Consider the following 21078-nt stretch of genomic DNA (forward strand, 5'->3'; position numbering starts at 1 on the left):
ATATTACAGCGTATTAGAACTAGGGCCTTGGTTTTTCACACAATTTGGAGGGAGATCGATCTATAGGTAGGTAGGTAGGTAGGTAGGCAGGTAGGCAGAAAGAAAGAAAGAAAGAAAGAAAGAAAGAAAGAAAGAAAGAAAGAAAGAAAGAAAGAAAGAAAGAAAGAAAGAAAGAACATTGTTTATCATTCCAGGATATAGTAATGTAATAAATTATAGCTTTTATATGGAACAGCGCTTCCTTAAAGATTTGGCTACATCTAAGCAGCACATGCAAAGATGTCACGGGAACTAACATCAATGTTCATCACAGTCTAACTGCTTTTGAGAAAAATGAATATAGCACAGCATGACTTCCAATTTAAAGAAGCAAAAATTAAAAGGACAATGTCCTTTTCTTCAAAGATTAATCTTTTTGCTACTGAAGTGAATAATTCTTTTGCTGAATAACTGAGTTTTACAGACTGGTGTGACAATTTAATTTCAGTACTTAATTGTGAAAGGTAAGATTTTCAGATTTTTTTATTTAAAAAAGATAGAATTTCTTGTTGATTTAAGGACAGTAAACCAGGAAGTGTTAATTATTAATTAATCAAGATTAAAAATATATACTTTATATATTTATTTTAGCTAATTTATATAGCCATTCAAATTAAACATGTTACTCTGGGTGACAACATAGTACACAATACATTTTATAAAGCCAAAACAGAAAAAAGTAAAACACAGTTAAAAATAGTCATAATAGTGTAATCAATGAACCTCATAATCAACTCATTACACCTAACCACATACATCCTGGTTTCAAACATTTCCTGGCCCTAATGCCTAAGAGAAAACCTGCTCATACTCTTTGAATCAGGGCCATCCAGAAACTATCAGGGCCATTGGTGGAAACTTTCTATGCCATTCTTCTTAAGTTGTCTACTAATTAATAGTAACAACTTGACCCTGGCTCTTCATAAGACTATGGAGCCACACCCTGGCTAAATGCTGCCAATATTTCCACTCTTGAGACCTACTTTGTCTGCATTATTTTTAATCTGCTTTAGTGTTGAGGTAATTCCCCATTAGGAGAATGAGTGCATACAGGGAGACGTATTTGAGAGTAGTGTTTGAATAATACACACACAGCACACAGATACACTGTACAGTAAATATAGGTTTTTACTTCCGGAAACGTTTAAGCAAAGTTCAAACACAGTCCAAAGTCATTCATAGGTAAGATCAGTCAGTTTTCATCCAAGGATAATCCAATAACAAAGTCCAGTGTCAAAAACAGTTCAGTATCAGACTTACATCAAATCCATGAATAACAGTCAAGTAGAAGAACAGCAAAAACTCTCCAACAGAAGGAAACAGAGAGACTCACTGAGACACATTCTCTTCTGAGACTAAGACTAAGACAACCCAGGTTTCTGGCTCCATCTTATGGCCATTTGAGAAACCACACCCAATTACACTTTTAGGATTCTCTTAAAGAGACAGTATTAAAATGTCTATCCTGGTTTATATATTGTCCAACCCAAATAGCTGTTAGGTGACTTACATTCCTAACATTTAGTTTCCTCTTTGAGTGTTCAGGAAACTTTAGCGTGGCTTTTTCTTCCACTAGCATATCAGTTAAACTAACACAGGCAGTAAATCACAGTAATTCTTAATCTTTATTATTTTAGTAAGCCTTGGAATTCAGTTTGGCTGCTCTCTCTTATTTCTAACCTGTCATTCTCTTTAGCTACAATCAAGTTTCTACTATGAACAACAACCAGAGCACCTGAGGTCTAAATCATATCTTTATTCCAGTGACAACATATGCTTCTAAAGAGAAAGTGACTCTTTCTTACTTTGCCTTAGGGAAAAATTCCATGACATGAGGTTGTTGTTGTTGTTTTTTTACAGGATCATAGATCACTGGCCAGAGGCACATAAAGATAGGGTTCCCACATTTTTAACAGGAATATCAAAAGACATTGTTCCGCTGAAATTCCCTCTTTCACACAGCTCATAATTAAATAGCTCTGTCCCTTTCTCCCTTTGGCTAATAATAGATTTTGGTCTCCCTAAAATTGTAACCCTCAACGAACAACAGTATTTTTCTAAGTAGAAAAATGAAATGAAGAATCCCAAGAAGTTAGGCCAGGGGTATCAAACTCATATCGTCACGGCAGCATCACATGACATATTGAGACTTTTTCCCCCTTTGCTAAATCAGGCATGGGCGTAGCCAGCACATGAAGCATCCAGACTGCCGGCCAGGAGTTTGACAGCCCTGCTCTAGGCTAATCTGAGGGAAGAAATTCCAGAAAAGAGTAATAACCTATTTTGGTTTTACTTCCATGAAAACTACGTTCACAAGGAGTCAAATATAACTTGGCGACTTTATTTTGATCTGATGCAACTATTTAAATAAATGATCATCTTGAATTATATGCTGTCCAGATAAGAAACAACTACACTGAATCTCACTAAAGGCTATCCTTTTCTTCCCACAGACACTAATCAAAACCTTATAGGAAACTCAAAAGTGGAACACAAAGACAACTGATGTCCCTTGGCTATTTAGACTGAGGTGCTTCATTTAACCCAGGGGTGTCCCACCTTGGCAACTTTAAGACTTGTGGACTTCAACTCCCAGAATTCCTCAGCCAGCTTTGGCTGAGGAATTCTGGGAGTTGAAGTCCACAAGTCTTAAAGTTGCCAAGGTGGGACACCCCTGGTCTAACCTCTACTGTGGGATATATATATATAACCATTATGACTGGCAGCCAATCTGCTGGTCTGCATATTTATTAAAAATTAGTCAAGTAGGTAGTTGTGAACTATATTTTGTATAAAATATCCCAAGTTAACTAAATGCTATATGAAAAAGTGTATGTTTTAATACTTTGGATGACCTCAGCATTAAGAGATAAATTAATCCTTATCCTCTTTCTCCACACCACTCACAGATTCACTGTCTTCCCTACACACAGAGAGGTGTGTGTGTGTGTGTATGTGTGTGTGTGTGCGTGCGTGCGTGTGTTAGGGGGAGCTATGGAGTTTGGTTTTAATGGTTGTTTTTATCCAGACTGTCTTGTTTTATTTCAATGTTTTTAATTATTATATTTTGTAAACTGCCCAGAGTTTACTAGATTGGGTGGCTATATTAAATCTACCCTGTTTCTCCAACAATACGGCCTCCCCCAATAGGAAGTCCCAGCATGTTTTATAGGCATGAAATGAAATTAAGCCCCTCCCACCAAATTAAGGCCTATATTAAAACATGTGAAATGGGGGGGGGGGGAAATGGTGGAGGGGCTTGCTGTTAGGAAGTATTTTTGTTGCACACCCGGATATGGTGCTGCCTGCCTTGACCCTGATACAAAGTGCCCCACCAACGCCGAGGTCAACATCCAAGTCATCGCCACCCGCCCTAAGATGCAAGGGTGGGGGAATTAAGTCACCCCTGAAAAGACGGCCTAGCCATTTTTTCAGGGCTCAAAAAAAAAAAAAAAAAGACCCAACCTTATTATATGAGAAACACGGTAAATAATAATAAAACAGACAAGCACCCGCCACATTATACCCCAGACTTAATAATTATCAATAAGAAAGACAAAAAAGTCTGGAGAATGGACATGGTGCTACCTGGAGAGAGCAGAAGAGAAGAGAAAGAACTGCAGATAATTACATTATACAAAGACTTGCAAATAGAAGTAGAATGACTGTGGCAAAAGAAAGTGAAGATGGCACCAATAGTGAATAGGCACCTTTGGTACAATCCCAAAACACCTGGAGCACTCCTTGAACACCATCTGTATTGAAAAAAATCATCACCAATCACCATCAATTGAAAAAAGTCTTGGAACAGCTTACATCCTGTGGCAATACCTTTCACACTATAAAACAACAATACCATGCCCCATGTCCTTGGGAAGTTCTTGATAGGTGGATAAAAATGCCAAATCCAGTCAAAACATCTATGCTATTGACAGTATGAAAACAACCAGCAATGCTGTCATAGTTAGCCATTAGTTGTCTAGGCCAATCTACACGTTACCTAACAATGCTCTGCTGTTACAGGCAACCTGGCCAACTGATATATAAGTTTTTGTCCAAGTAGCTTTTGCCCAAGTATTGTATATTGTATGTAGACATTTTTTTTTAATTCTTACTTTAAAAAAGGATTTATGAGGCTTGCACCTATGAAGGTTAAGCAGTCAAATAAACTGCTTTTTGTTAACTGCAACCAAAAGATGATCTTAACTCTTAATTATTTCCAGTTATATATAATTAGATGTTATACAAGAAGAAATATAGAAAGTTCTAGCAGATAAATTAATGTGTAGTCATATTCTGAATACTACACTCATCACTATGTTTGCTACAGATAGTCAAACTGTTTCTAGCACCACTACCTTCCATCAAAAGCAGTGTGAAGCAGGTATATTACAATGTGTGTGTTTTACAAAGAAGATAAGATCATTGTTGAATCCTCTTGACATAGTATTTGTTTCATTGTTCTATCAAATTACTTATTGTGCTTTTGATACTCAAGTATTCTTCCTGAGTTAAGAAGTGCTAGTCATAGTGAAATCCCATTCTTTTTTTCTGAATCAACATGCCAAGTGTCCCTAACAGTGATTGGGGGATGGGGAATAGCCTCACCTTTATTCTTATTAGACTTTTATGTCACCCATCTCCCCTACAAGGTGACTCTGGACATAAACATCATCATCCTCATCATCCCAACAACACTGATTGTTCCATTATTGCTGGAATCTACAAGATCTTTTACATTTTCTACTATACAGTGGGAAAGTTTCAACCATTTAAGGATCCTGAAAAAATTATCCCAATAAATTATGGTAATCTTAAACAGATAATTAAGCTTTGATCATTTAGTTTTCCTTGGAGGTTGCATGACTGAACTGGCCTCCACTGTTGCTTATATGTCATCTTGTAATTCTTTGCGTGATGAGTGAATGCAATGTGGTTCTTTCTACAAATCATTTCAAAATTCTGGCTTAGCAAAATATTTGAAACAGCCAAATATGATTTCAGTATGCACAGCTGATGCTAATGAAAAATGCATTGCAGCATAATCTTTTATGTCATCCCAATGTAAGTTGAATTTAACAGGACTTACTTTCATAGTACATTATACTCTTCACTTAATTAGGCAATACAAGCTGACTAAGTATATTGTCAAAATTTGCACATTTAGAGGAAAATTATTAATTAATTTTAGGTAAATAACAAGAGAATGTGTATCTCTTTATAAGGGGCAACTTGCTTAATTGGATTGGAGAATGTTACAGTGTTATGCAAACATGAAAACTCAAGCCAACTAGTTCTTGAACTAACCCACAAGGAATTGATTAATAGCTTGAAATAGCCCCGAGGCTGTTTCATGTTAAATTCTCTATTAATCATGTTATCAAAACAAAGCATTTGGTATGCTTCACTCCCCAAACACAGGATATTTTAATAGAACCAGACAGTTTCACTCTTCCATTTTGGAATTCAAAATGATTCTATCTTTTATTCATTTTAGAAATTCAGATATAGTAATACACATCATAACAGATGAGCATGCTGAATCTGACCAGGACTCGTGATCTTTTATTGCTTTTCCATAGTATCTAATCAGATGCCTATGAGAGATCCACAAACAGATTCTAAGATCTCTGGCCCATTCCTAGCATTCTAAACAACTACGGTGCAAATATGATTCTTCTGACCCTGGAGCAGTGGTGGGATTAAAAAATTTTTTACTACCAGTTCTGTGGGCATGGCTTGCTGGGCGTGGCAAGGGAAGGATACTGTAAAACCTCCATTCCCTCCCCACCCCACTAACCTGCTTTCCAGCTCCATTCTCCTGTGCAGGGCAACCAAAGAAAACCCAGCCGATCAGCTGGGACTCAATGGGAGGCAGAGAATAGATGGGGGCGGGGCCAGTGGTATTCGCCAGTTCTATGAACTACTCAAAATTTCCACTACCAGTTCTCCAGAACCGGTCAGAACCTGCTGAATGCCACCTCTGCCCAGGAGTTCACATATTGCCATGTTATATGACAGAATGAGTAAAGTGTATGAAGGGAAGTGACTTACTAATACTCACTTTGAGTTGACCTAGGAGTATCACAGATTAAATTTGGGTGAAGGATTTACAATATTACCCACCTTCCCTCTCTGTTAGAACCATCATTCTTATGGCACCTCTAATGCCCCTACTAAAGGTTTTACAGACATCAGTATGGGTCATTATTGAGGGGAAATGTCATTTAATTGGGTGTCTTAATTGCATGGATTTCTTCTTCAGCTGTCTTCCAAGGGAATCAACACATAGTATAGAAATGCTATACACATTACTGTTGTGCTTTTCCATATTATTTATTTATATTGTAAAACTAATTTTTCATTTCAATCAGAATAATCCCTAGCAGGGAATAGCACATAATAAATCACAATAAGAAGCTCATGCTAGCAGTGGTCTGCAGAAGCTAATATAGGTGCAGATTTTCTGCGAGAAAATGACATACAAAGTTTGCCCTGATGAGACCATGATTCAAGCTAAAAGTAAATGCAGCATTTTAGTAAAAATATAAGGAAAGCAAATAAGACATTTTAGATTTTTTTTTCTAGTAAAGAAAACAAAAGGCAGAGCAAAACAAATTATAAAATCTTTTAACAATATTTAGACATTTAGTTTAAAGCAATAGCACTCAGACTTACATACCTCCCTTTACAGCACTCTCTCGGCAGTTTACAATGTGAGCTTATTACCCTGAACAATTCTGATCTCGGAAGGATGGACGGGTGAGTCAACTTTGACCCCTATCAGGATTGAACTCCAGGTCATGAGCAGAGTTTGCCTGCAATACTGCATTCTAACCACTGTGCCACCAGGGCTCCCTTATGTGTGGTTTAGTGAAAGTAGGAAACTATACAGATTGGTTGATTATGCACCATCAAGTATTTCTGACTCCTAAAAACATAGATTTTTTTTCCCCATAAAACTACAGACATTTTAGAAACTATCCTCATTCCTATTTAACTATCAGTTAAACTTTACTTATGAAAAAAGTTATTTCCGTGTATCGTTAGATATTTAAGATCATCCACCAAAAATGATAAGAGACAGGAAAATAGGCAAAATCGTGTAAAGTCCATGGTATAATGTATTCCATTTATAAAGTAATTTGATTCCCCTTTAATCTGCAGTGAAGTCTTGTTGTTGTTTTCATCTGTTAGGGATATTTGATGAGTGCCAGAAGGTGGGCCTTCTATGCCATGGTGTGTGCACGCACGCACACACACACACACACACACACACACACACACACAAAGTCAGATTAGCTCCATCCTGTTAATGTTCCAGTCTAGAAGTCTCTCAAGATCTGGTTATGGGAAAGGAGAACTGGAAACATTCTTACATTGCTCCAATCTTGTAGTCTCTCTCTGTGTGCCTTGTGGTTTGTGTATTTTTAATTTTTAATAATATTTTAATTTAAATAATTATTTTAAAGTATTTTATGATTTTTCATATATTATCATATTTATATAGGCTTTTTAAAAAGATATTTGTTATTTTATTTGAATGCACCCAGAGTCATTTCTTGTGAGATTGGTGTCCCTACAAATTTGATCAATGAATCAATCAACCCACAGCAAGAGACATAGAGACATAAAATCACTCTCACATGCACATACCTGTATACACCAGTACTTATCTGCCTCCCTCCTTTCAGCAAAAATGTCAAACAAGCATAACAAATCACAGAATAGAGATAGCTGCCCTGCAAATAGAAGACAATAACACCAGGGAATAAAACCGAATGGAGATGCAGCTTGAAAAAGTAACTACAGTGAATTGACAATGAAGTGCAACAGGGAATCGACCCAATGTCAATTGATTGCTCAAACTTTAATATTCCATCAAAAGGGAGAAAAACTCTTTTTATGTATTATGAAAAAAGTAAAACACCACTAAACAGCCAGCTTCTCCCAAACACAGCCTTCCCACAGCACTGTCTGATATTTACCCATGTAGTAGGGCTGTATTACTATTATCTTTTTCATCTTTCCTTTTACCTTCTACTATTGGTATCATATGATTATATTACTTTGTTGCTTGTATGTACACAGAAAGGTTATGCACCGGAGACAAATTCCTTGTGTGTCCAATCATACTTGACCAATAAATAATATTCTATTCTATTCTATTCTATTCTATTCTATTCTATTCTATTCTATTCTATTCTATTCTATTCTATTCTATTCTATTCTATTCTATTCTATTCTATTCTATTCTATTCTACTCTACTCTACTCTACTCTACTCTACCCTACCCTACCCTACCCTACCCTACCCCCCGCACCCTACCCTACCTTACCCTACTTTATTCTGGTCTATATTGTTCTCAGCTATGCTTCTTCAACAGTCATATCAGTGATCATTTTCAACTCCTACCCATTTGTTTCTTTCAACTGATCTTCTTTTCTCGGCAAATGCAAGTCAACTTTTTCCCCAGATCCCAATTCACCAGTCACATTTGAGGAGGGAAAGCAACTTGTCTTCCTACCAGGTAAATGCAATAATATCTAGCTCTATTAGCAATTACAGTGCTGCATATATTTATGTGGAAGACCAAAAACTTAATGGGATCTTCTTCATCAACATCATTCTCTCTCTATATGTAGGATGTCAGACACACAGCCCTTCAAGAAATTGTATTATTTACATGCCAGCTATAAGAGTGGGAATCTAAAGGAAAACAGACCAACAAGCAAGGAAACCCTTTTTGATTCCATATGATATCTCTAAACAAAATGCATGCAAAACAGTTCTAGCATTTGTTTCCAGTCAGCAATTCAGTGAAATTACATGAAGTAGAAATTATAATGCAAGCCTATATTCCCCGGTACAAGCAACCATTTTTTTTGATGAGGGTTGCATTTCTGTAGGTATAATGTACTGGAGGCATCATGGTAATAGTAGCCAGGCTTAAGAAAGAGGGTGGTACCATTCTTTATCTTTATGTCAGCACTTTTTACTTTTTTCCTTGATTTTTTCCGTCTCTTTGTGCTGAAAACTGCTAGAGAAGAGACAGGTTGCTTTTGCTGGGAAACAATATGAAATTAAGGGGCAATATATAGTCCCAAGGTCATTTGTCTCAATTGCCAGTTTTATAGTCTCAGGCTTATTGTTGAATAGATATGCATAAGGCTGCAGTTTCTTCCTCTTACCCAGTTATACATTTGTTCATCTAGCCCCAGGGGTGTCAAATTGGATTTCTTCAAGGGCCAGATCAGCATTGTAGTTGTCCTCCATGGGCCAGCAGGGGTGGGGGGGAATGGACAGAAGACTGCACATGGCCCATGCGCTTTGTTTTGGCTGGCACGGTGGTGCAGGAGGCCATCAAGGTTGAAAATGGGGTGGGGGGGGCCATACGCTGCTCCCCTGCACTCCATTTTCACTAGCAGAGGCACTGCAGGCTGGTCCTTTGCTACGTGACACCCCTGATCTAGCCAAACAGTAAATGTGTGGGATATTTTTTATCCCCATTGTCTGTCTGTCTATCCATCTATCAACTATCCATCTTATCTATCTTATCTACCATCTATCTATCTATCTATCTATCTATCTATCTATCTATCTATCTATCTATCTTATCTATCAACTATCTTATCTATCATGTATCTGTCTATCTATCTATCTATCTATCTATCTATCTATCTATCGTCTATCTATCATCTATTTATCTATCTATCATCTATCTATCATCTATCATCTATCTATCATCTATCTATCTATCTATCATCTATCATCTATCTATCATCTATCTATCTATTTATCTATCATCTGTCTGTCTGTCTCTCTGTCTGTCTACCTGCCTATCATCTATCTAATCTATATTGTTCATGTCCGTATATAAATGTACAATTTAATGTACCTACCTATAATTTATCTAATCTATCTATATTGTGCATGTCCGTATATAAATTTACAATTTAATAAATCAATCCCCAGGTTTTGAGGTAAATAAAAATGAAAATTGAGAATTAGATAGGATGAACATTAAAGACTCAACTAAAATGTAACACTTTTTAAAAAATTCTGCAACATACCAGATGGGGGAAAGCCATTTCCAGGGCAATTTGAATTTTTACAACAACAAAAAAGAAACATTCACTTCCCTTTCCATATGCTCTAGAGACCAGGTAGTTATTAGTAGCTTCTCCTCAAAAAAAAAAAAAAACCCCACACCTTTTGTATATAAAATATATAATCAAAAATGATGGGAGGGGTTTGGGTCTTCAGTGCTTCAAAACATCCAAAGGATTCTTAAAGGCTTCTTTCTCAAACTCTACTTCTCTTTTTTAACTCTACTCCATCCAGCATTCCAAACAAGAACAACCACCTTCATGCCCTTGGGAAGAATTCTTTTATCATCATCCATAAAATACAGCATAACTTTTAGAAAGCATAATGAGATAACATTCTTCTACTTTAGGCAATCCGAACACTTCAACCTGACTCAGCAAATCAGTTCCTATAATCTTAATATGCAAACAACTTTCCAAAGGTTAATTCATTTCCACCTTTGCTCTCACATTCACTTCTAATTCTGAAATCACCAGTTTGCCTGCCTGTGGTGGTATCTTTTTAGCGGTGCAAAATAAGGTTACTGTTATTCACACATGATCCAACTGAACATTTAGGCCTCCAGGAGATGAATTCAGAGTTCATATGCTAGCAATCCAAGTATTCCTTTTCTTTAGCATAACTATTACCATTTTCAAATGGGAGGATGAAAAGATCTGGAAGTTATTGTATAAGTAAGCATGCTCAGGAAGCAACATTTTCTTAACAAGTGGTGCCATTTCTTTGGTCCCAGTTTGCTTCAAAGGGCCAAATGCAAGCTGATAAGTAGTTCACATTTGAACGGTATATTTCATTTCCCCTAAGCCAACTTGCAAGAAGGTAATTCCAGAAGCAGCAGAGGGCATCAACCAGTCAAACCATGGCTTCCTATACTGTCCATTCCTGGAATTGTTATAATTGGCCACCAAACACAACTGCATGCTGTCAAAAATGCTGGTCTCATCCCAATCTTTTTCATACAAAATTGAAATATATATCCCTCTTCATGCAAAATGATGCCATTGCAATCGCTATTTGATTTCTTATACACAAAAGAACAACAGCTGACCAGAGCATCAATTGACAAAGCTGCAAAGGCCAAATTTGCATTTTATTTGCCACAACTGGCAGCAATCAGGCTTTAAAGTTTTTTTCTCTTCTCCTAACACAGGGGTTCCCAAACTTGGCAACTTTAAGACTTGTGGACTTCAACTCCCAGAATTCCTCATCCAGAGGAATTGTGGGAGTTAAAGTCCACAAGTCTTAAAGTTGCCAAGTTTGGAGACCTCTGCACACTATAACAACTACTTGAGGAAGTACAAGTTACAGTATTTTATTTTATTTTTTTTACCATTTTTACCATTGTTCCATACTTCATAAACACTTGGTGTTATTGCAAATAGAAAATCTAATGTTCCTATGTGAAAAGCTGTATCTTTAACACTCTTTGCTACCCATCTTGGAAAAGATGCTAGACTTAGGGGCTGCTACAGTAAACTCATTACAAATGAAATTTAAAAGCAATATATCATCTGTTATTGGATATTCTCAGTTTTGGGGAAGGAGTCCATGATATAAGCAGTATTTTAAAACATACAAAAGCTCCAGACAGCAAGGTAATTGGAGATCTGGATGCGTGCTTATGTAAAGCTTTTCACAACCAGTAATATACTATTTTTAATAATGAAGACTAGCCCTAATGTAAGTACTGAGCCTCTCTTATCACCCTTTCTCCCTCAAAAAAATAAAAATAAGATAAATGATGTCTCTGGAAAAATGATAGCGCCATCTATTACAGTAGTCTCTTAATTTTATTTTCATTCCCCTTGTTCTTTTCTTAACATCCACCAAATCTATTTTTTTTTGCCCTTTTCTCATCAGCATTATCATGAGACTAATGAATTACTGATCAATTGTAGAAGGATTTTGATATTATAAGTCAGATATGTGGCAGCACTATCAGTTCCGATGAACGTGGCTAATGCTTGGATCATTACTTAATTCCATATACCAGTATCACTAGCAAATCCCAATAATATAGGCTAAACCAGGAATTGATTTTTTTTAAAAAAGGAAGAAGGCTTGTCAAATCACCTCTATATTCTTGCCAATAAAATTACTAAGGTGCATGTTTAGAGTGTTGCGACTTTGCATTGGGGAAAGTATTCTCAGATCTCTCAGAATACCATTGATAGCCAAGAAAACAAATAAGTAGATCATTTGCACACATTAATAATATCTGATCTCTTGAGAAATCTATAGTGCTGGGAAGGGTAGAATGAAAGAGAAAAATATGACCAGCAACAAGGTGGATGAACTCAAATGAAACAGAAAGACAGAAAAACAGAATTTGACAGTAGATAATGCTGGAGATGGTATATCTATGTAGTCATTAACAGCTGAGAGCAACTTGATGTCATATTCAATCAAGAACAATAAACATTTGTGTTGTAATTAAGACTCTATCTCAACTTGAAGGAGATTTAATTAAAAATATTTATTTAAAAATAAATATATGAATATATATATATTTAAAAATGAGGGCCGCATGAATAAATCTTCGATTTGCAAAAAGCATTACTTCTTACATTTGTATCCTGCATTTTTCCAGCAGCAAAAGTATAAATAGTTCCCACAACATTTTATCCTCACAACAATATTACGAGGCAGGTCATCCTTAGGAGCAATCTCTGCATTCAATAAAATATCATCTGTGGCATAGTGTATAACGTAAATGCAAGCAGCGTGGCCATTTTGTGATTCAGTGTGTTGTGTGAATCCTGGCAGTTAGGTTAATTCAGTGAACTATGGTACAGATTGATCTCAATTTGAGTCCAAGACAGGCCAATCAGTGGTATCAAGATCCATCAAAATATTCCAGATGGAGAAGCAAAAGAAGGTAAACAGTTCCGTGATGATTTGCAATATCTTGTCAACTCAACACACACACACACACACACACACACACACAACTTATGCTAATTATAGGAAACTGGAATGCCAATGCTACAAATAAAATATCATCTACAATAAAGAGAAAATCAATAAAGTTCTGTCAAGTAAATTCAATGTTTACAACAACTATTTATATCTTGTAATCTAAGAAGTGGCTAAGTTCATAGGCAATTGAGCATCCCCGAACAGAAAACACCAAATTCAAACTGATTATATGTATTTGCGTGCAAAGATGGAAAAGTTCTGATTAAATTATAAGAACAAATGAAATAACCAAGCCAATAAGATACGGCTTCTAGCTGTCTGATATGTTTAAAAGCTAAAAAAAAAAAAAAAAACTAGGAAAAGCAGATGGCAGTAATGAAAAATTTACCAAGATCAAGAAGCGACAAGAAGTTATAGCTAAAAAAGCAATGGAAAGAGACTGAAGATAACATAAAATGGAAAGGACAAGAGATTTGTTTAATAAAGTTGCAAAAATCAGGGGATTTATTCAAAAGTGGGTATCATAAAAGTCAAAGAACAGAACGATCTACAGGAGAAGGAAGATGAAAAGAGGAGACAGCACAAATATATAGATCACAAGACCTTACACCATTAGGTCCGTGAACGAACTCCAGACATTTTAAAAAGTGAAAATTAATAAGACCCAACGTTCACAACAAAACTGCAGGAGTTGATGAGCCTATTAAACTATTTAAAATTTTGCAAAATATGACAGTTCATGTGCTGCTCTCTCTCTCTCTCTCTCTCTCTCTCACACACACACACACACACAAACACACACACACACTCACACAAATGGTGGCCAAAGGATTGGAAAACATCAAGTTATAGCTAGCAACAAAAATGGAACTACTGAAGATTGTCCCAATTATTAAAAAATGCTAAATTTGAAAGTTTGGATTTCAACAATACATAGAAGGAGAACTACCAGATATCCAAGTTAGATTCAGAAGATGCACCTGAGAGCACATGGAAAAGGCAAGGGGACTTCAAAAGAGATCTGTATTCATTTTATGGATATTCTGATTGAGTATTGACACCAGAAAATTATGTTTAGTCCTTAAAAACATGGGTGCTAAGGGTCACTTCATTTGCCTATTGAAGGATATCTATGATGATTCAGAACAGTAAAGACAATTATAGAACAACTAACTGATTTGCAAAAGGGAATGTTCTGAATTTGTAAACTGTCACCTTATTTATGAAACTTAATACAGAGCATGAACTTGGAAATGGTATTACAATACAGAGACATAACACTAATGATAAACATACATATTCTCAAAACAGTGGTTTTCCAAACATATGGCAATGAAAGCTGAATCATCAGATAGCAGAATGGAGTAAAACTTACACCTCTGAATTGTGGTGCTTTCAATCACTGAAAATAACTTAAATTACAAGAGGAAAACAATTATATTCTGGGTGAAGGAAAACCAGACTGGCCAATAGAAGCCATAATAAAGAAGTTTCAATATTTCTGACACATAACAGTTGGAAAAAGTTTTCTTTAAAAGTCAAAGACAAATTAAAAACAGGCTAGTAGAGGACAAGGTGGTTGATACTTTCCCTGATGACAGGAAGTCAAAAAAGCAGCAAAAGATCCAATAAAATGATATCCATTAAAATATGGAGAATTATACATGATTGAAGGACCCCTTCATGTAGAGCTACCGTGCCTAGCTGCAAAAACTCATGGCAACACGGAATTAAAGTTTTTCTGCATCTCTCTGTTGCCATCCAATGGTTTTCTTGATTTCTGCAGCCAGGTACTTATTTCAAATAATGAAACAATCAATGACAGCCAACTACTCTCCCAAAGTCACCCAGGGGACTTAATAGCTAAATGGAAATTTAAACCTGGTTTTCGAGAGCCCTAGTGTAACACGTAAGATATTACTCCCATGATGGGTTTAGGTTTATAAATGTGGCTAGTGTTTAAGGAAAGCCTATGTGTGTGACTTTCCTCTAATACGTTTTGTGAGGCCATCATCACAAGTCAAAATGACACTCTTCCCAAAGAGAAACTGGGCTATAACTCACTGGTACAAAGAAATGAAGTGTGCTTGTTCTCTGTTGCTTTCGGCCTCAACCTGCTTTTCCATCCCATGACAAGGAGTGGCTTAATCAATCTGTCACCCAGCCCTATCAATATTTGCTGGACTTATTTAGTCTTCCAGAAACAGAGCTCTCACTTTTAAAAGTCTGGTGTTATTATACCCTCCTCTATGCATCCCAATGCTAAGAACACAGGACAATTCAGAATGATGGGCTGTAGTAACCATGGATGGGGAATAGCAACTAAGGTAGCTGTGAACTTCATAACCTGGGGAAAAAGCAGACATCTATCTCCCTTCAGCATGAAAGAAGCAGGAAGAGTGAGAAATGTCACCCAGCCTGATCCAAGAAGCATTATTGTTCAGGATTTGGTCCAGTGAAAACAGCCGTAAGGCTCAAGGGGGTGTGGCAAGTCAAAGAAACCTTAGCACCTTCATTATGGCTTTGGAATATGACACTAGAAGGTGGCATGAAAGCCACTATTCCCCCTGGACTTCAGATCCATCAAGACCTGTTGTGGTGCTTCCTATTTCAAGACCTCTTTCCCATAAATAACTTTTCCTGGAGGTGTAATTTCAAATAGATATACCTAAGAGCCTCGTGGTCCCAAAGATACAATGATGTCTCCTGGGAATAAAAACAAAATCTACAAGCAAGGGACCTGGGCAGTTAGGAAGGGCAGCCCCAGTGAAAGGGCAAAGTCACCTGGCCAGAAGGCCAATTAGTTTTAGTTGTGATAAACTAATTTAGACAGAAATTTGCTCCCAGCTGCCACCACCAGTTTAACGAGAGCCACCAAGTAAAATTAGAAGGGTGTTATAATCTTTCCACTACTGAAGGTCTATCCAGAGCACAGATCCTTTCACTTGTTTTGAAGAGGATCCTCTTAACATTGTTAAGGGCATTGAAGCTGCAGCATTCAGAGGGTTTCTTCTAACCGTCTTTAATAGCCCAGGAACTTGTTTGCATCCGATCATCTTATCTGCCAGTCTTCAACTTCTTTGCTAAACAATCGCACCAGCGGTTTGGATGCTACATTTCATGCTTTTAGTCAGCAGCCCCTGGGTCTTTTACAGCCGCATCACTTCCTAATAGGAACTGTTGCCTTGGTGGGGAAAAGGGTACATTTTATTCAGGAAATGTTTAAAACCCAGCCTGAGTGAAAGGGGACGGACAGGATTTGCCAACCCTGTGCATTTCTTTAAACATTTCCAATGTAATTAATTTAACTGAATCCAAAATTCCAACTTTTGCAGTTCTCTTCCTTGCCTCCAAACAATTTCCGAGCAGCTAAAGAACGGAAAGAAAAGAAACTAACCCCAAGCATCTTTCAATCCAAACTTAAATTCCAGTAAGACCCTTACCGCAAAGAAGAGAAGCCTGAATTAAATCTATTCCCTAGGCACAGAGGAAGAAGAAACAAAAACATTTTTTTTAAAGTTCTTTTTTTTTTCTTTTGCTGGGCAAATTCCTTTCTTGTTGTTGTGCGCAACTCTCACCCTCCTCAATTTTAAGCCGCCGCCAGGCGCAGCCTTTATAAAACATTGAATCTGCGTTTGGTATTAGTGATTTAATGTAACCCGACGGCTTTGGTTCATTATTTGGGTTTTCGGGTTGAGTTCGCTTATGCTGCCCGGGAGCAATTCATCAGCAACTACCAGCAATAAATCTCGAAATCTCCATGTTTACTTGGAAACAAGTCCCTTGGGGGAAACGCAGCTTTTTACTCCCTCGTGGGTTTAGGACTGCGCACGAGGAAGGATAACGGGAAGGTACCTTCTTTGGAAAGGTAGTAAAAATCCGCCCACCTTGTGCGAGACTTACTCGCAAGGAGTAAACCTTACTTTTGAGCGTCTACCCCACCGGAAATGTGTCCAGGAAAGCGGATCGGGTTAGCTAAGCGGTTCTACAGTCCGAAGAAGCCCGCTTCAAATGGCAACTTGAAGCGTTACTGTAGTTATTCATCGCTGGGGATCCGTTATTAACCGCTACCCCGCACTCCCCCCATGCCACTGAGGTCTATTGCCGAGGAACGAACGCACCAAAGCAGCAGCAGGTTCAAACCTTGAGCCGGACGCGCCCACTAACCAGCGGGTCTCCAACCTTGGCCGCTTTAAGCCTGGGGGGGACTTCAACTCCCAGAATTCCCCAGCCAGCAAACCTTTTAGCAAAGCTGGCTAGGGAATTCTGGGAGTTGAAGTCCCCCAGGCTTAAAGCGGCCAAGGTGAGGCCCCTGAAGTAAACTCTTCCCGCGAAGTGCGAGCGAAGAGAAGCGAGAGGAAAGAGCCGGGAGGCGCCCGCGGCACTTCGCCTTACCTGACGGGCCAAACGGGGCTGCGCGCTTCCCGAGTCTGGCGGCCGGGCGAGAGTGAAGGGGACTCGCTGAATCCTCGCCGGAGAAAGAGGTCGAGGGAGCGGAGCAAAGAGAAGGTGCCGGCAAAACAACGGCCGCCGCCGCCAGCGCGGAGCGCCTTCGCCGCCCCCGCGTCACCTGCCACGGCTGGCCCCGCCGTCCGCTCTCCAGCTGCCTTCGCCCGAGGAGCCTGCCGCAGAGCGCCGCCCCCACCCTGCCCTGCCCTGCCCTCCTCCCTCTCGCTCCCCTCCTCCTTCTCCTCCTCCTCCTCCCCGCCGACACCGCCGCCACCACCACCTCGCCCGCGTCCTGCCGCGAGACTCCCCACTCGGGCGCCAAGAGGAGCGGACCAACTTTGGGCGCGCGGGAAGGAGGCGAGAGGGCGAGGCGGAGGCGGAGGTTCGACGAAAGGCGCGCTCCGCTCTCCTGAGGGAAGCAGCCAGGCGGTCACAGCCCGGGTGGAAACCGGCCGCGCGGCTTCCGAGGCGGCTCTCGGGGGCCGCACGCGGGAGGCGGCGGCGGCGGCGACCGCCTCATTGTTCAGGAGGGTGGAGGAATGAACATTTCAGCGCGGTGTTTGACTGACGCTGCTCGGGCGACTCCAGCCACCCGCTTAAAAAGAGGGAGCGGCGAAGACGCCAAGCGCGGCCGCGCGCTCCTGAGGGGGGGCGGTTGGGGGGCGCGACACAAACAGCTCGGAACCTAGCCCGCCCGTCAGCCCCGGAATCGGTTGCCGGCCCCGGAGGACGAAGAAAACGGGAAGGCTCCGCCGTGGGGACTTTTTCCAGGGGACTCTTGGGGGAGACGAGGGGCTGTTCTTCTCCCCTCACACCCACCCACCCCCAAAAGCCTTAAGCCGCCCCTTTCCTTTTAAAGGGTTTTGAAAACTGAGGCGGGGGGGCGGCGGATACGCCTCACTCCGAAGGAATTCAGCAGACGTCCCCTCGGAGAAAAGCCACGGCTGCTGAATCGGCTACAAACGATTAGTGTGGGGCAATAGCAGTTCTGTAGAGAGCAGGGGTTTCCAACCTTGGCAACTTTAATCCTGGTGGACTTCAACTCCCAGAGCTGGCTGGGGAATTCTGGGAGTTGAAGTCCACCAGTTGCCAAGGTTGGAGACCCTGCTGTAGGGCAGAGGTCTCCAACCTTGGCAACTTTAAGACTTGTGGACTTCAACTCCCAGAATTCTCCAGCCAGCTTGCTGGAGAATTCTGGGAGTTGAAGTCCACAAGTCTTAAAGTTGCCAAGGTTGGAGACCTCTGCTATAGAGGGTCTCTTCTATTGCCTTCCTCTCCCCTTTGAGGTAGAATTGTCCTGCTCGGGTAACCTTTCCCCTCCCCCGTGCAGAAACCAACCAGGTGAAACTCTCTGGCCAGGGAGACCTGACCCAGTAGTGTAGATGCGTGTCTGCATGGGTATGCATGTGTAGGAGAAAGATCGGTGGAAGGAAAAAAAACCCACACCAACCAGAGGTAGTATTCGGCAGTATATTTTCATTCTGTACCTCCAGTAGGTTTCTGTTCTAGTTTGTAAAAGGTAAAATATGAAATCCGTAAATGGCAATGGCGTTAAAACTTCCATTACAACTGCCAGAGGTGGGTATTCAGCACAGGTTCTGACCAGTTCTGGAGAACCGGTAGCGGAAATTTTGAATACTTCAAAAAACCAGCAAATCCCACCTATGACTGGCCCCACCAGCCCCATTTATTCTCTGCCTCCCGAGTCCCAGCTGATCGGCTGGCTCTTCTTTTGTTGCCCTGCACAGGAGAACAGAGCTGGAAAGCAGGTTAGTGGGGTGGGGAGGGAATCAGGATTTTGCAGTATCCTTCCCCTGCCACACCCATTCAATCCACATCCATTAAGCCGCACCAGCCATGCCACATCCATTAAGCCACGCCCACAGAACTGGGAGTAAAAAATGTTGAATCCCACCACTGACAACAACTATTACTTTGTGCCTTAGGAGAGGAGCCGGCGAGTTGCTTAGAAATGAACAACAGGATCCATAGAATTTCTGGCTGGCACCTGTTTCATTTGAGCTTCTACAACCTCTGGAGAATCCAACATTAAACTTTGTTGACTTCAACTCCCAGAATTCTCCAGCCAGCAGGTCCACGCGGCTTAAACATTGACAAAGTTGAGAAAGGACTGCTCTTAAAATATAAGGATCACAATTTAACAGATTACAGATAATCAGAGTTGGAAGAGACCTTTTTAATTCTTATTTTTTCCTTTCAAAATAACTCTTTGGAAAAGTTTTTTTTTCCTCTTGTTTTTTCTCTTTAATAATTTTAGCCTCTTTATTTTTTTTATTGCTGGTTTTAATACAAGAGGGAAAGGAAAGGGAAACAATTAGTGCTGCCACTTGGAGGCTTGGATACATTGTTTTCCTTTCTTGTTAATACATTTGGTGTTACATTCAAGGACTCTGTGCTTTTCATTGAAAAGATAGTGGGAAGAGCATGTAGATTGTTTATGCAGGTGCTCTTCTGTGGAACTATTGATAACTGGAGTCTGAATTTGAAATTGAAGAAAGAAGATTGAAGTGAACTTGAAAAGAGAACTGGAAATTTTGTTTTTTGATTTGGTAAAGAGCCCCGAACATATAGTGGCAGTGCTTTGCTTACTGACACGCATTTTCTCTCTCCCTTTTTTTTCCTACTCCCCCCAGTTGGATTTTTATATTTGGACTTGAGTCCTTTGATGCAGGAATAAGATTACTTTCCCCCCCTCTCTCCTCCCTTTGTTCTACCTTTTTAGCAAGTGGAATATCCAGATTTCTGTCTTTTTAATTTTTTTTCTATTTTTTATTTTTTCATCCTTTTTCCATTTTTCATTTTTTTTATTTTTTCCCCCTTTTTTTCTACATAATTGGAACCAATTGGATTAAGGTATTCAAGTGTCTGAAGATTTTTTCCCTTCCCTTCCCTTTTTTATTTTTATTTTTTGCTTTTTTTTTTACTGGAGTGGCGGTTGGCTGCTCTTTCTTTTTCTTCTCTATTTTCATATTAAGTATTCTAAGATGAGCAGAAAGATACCAGCCCCAGGTTCTTCAATCCCAACTTCTTCCTTCTCACCATCTGGAGGACAACGATCAATATGGGTGATGTTACAACAAGAGAAGGAGAAAGAAGTGACACTGCAGAGGATGATGCAAGGAATTCAAAAGATACAAGTAAAAACAGATAATATTGAAAAGAGAATGGAGAACATTGAGCAAAGAACTGAAAAGACAGATGAGAAAATTGAAAATATTCAACAAATGATGATGCAATACGAGGACAGAATCAAGAAAATTGAAGAACAAAATGTACAGAGATAAGATTGGAGATATGGATACCCGATTGAGTGAAGTGGAAAGAGACAAGGGCAGATCTCTGCAGTCACTGGGGTGGGAAATTGATAGATCAGATCTTAGATTTCAAAATATAGAAGAAGAAAAGGGTGAAAACCTTGCTGAAATGATGACAGAAATCCTGGCAGAAGCATTAGAGGTAACTAAAGAGAAGATGATGGATGGAATGGACGAGGTTTTTCATGTCTATACAAGATATGTGATGAGAAATAAACTCCCAAGA

The 21078-nt window shown here is 39.5% G+C and overlaps 1 protein-coding gene across 1 annotated transcript in view; it reads right to left on the reverse strand.

Annotated features, from left to right (window-relative positions):
* Window positions 1–17653, reverse strand: part of CDH23 (cadherin related 23) — a 537909-nt gene extending 520256 nt beyond the window's left edge. Inside the window, exon 1 of the mRNA XM_087932328.1 lies at window positions 17464–17653. The gene's annotated coding sequence lies outside the window, so the exon portion shown is untranslated. The remainder of the gene's footprint in view (window positions 1–17463) is intronic.
* Window positions 17654–21078: the final 3425 nt, after the last annotated feature.

The sequence above is a fragment of the Pseudonaja textilis genome, chromosome 4, assembly GCF_049901715.1.
Source record: "Pseudonaja textilis isolate UNSWEBS1 chromosome 4, rPseTex1.2, whole genome shotgun sequence".
Taxonomy (NCBI): Eukaryota; Metazoa; Chordata; class Lepidosauria; order Squamata; family Elapidae; genus Pseudonaja; species Pseudonaja textilis.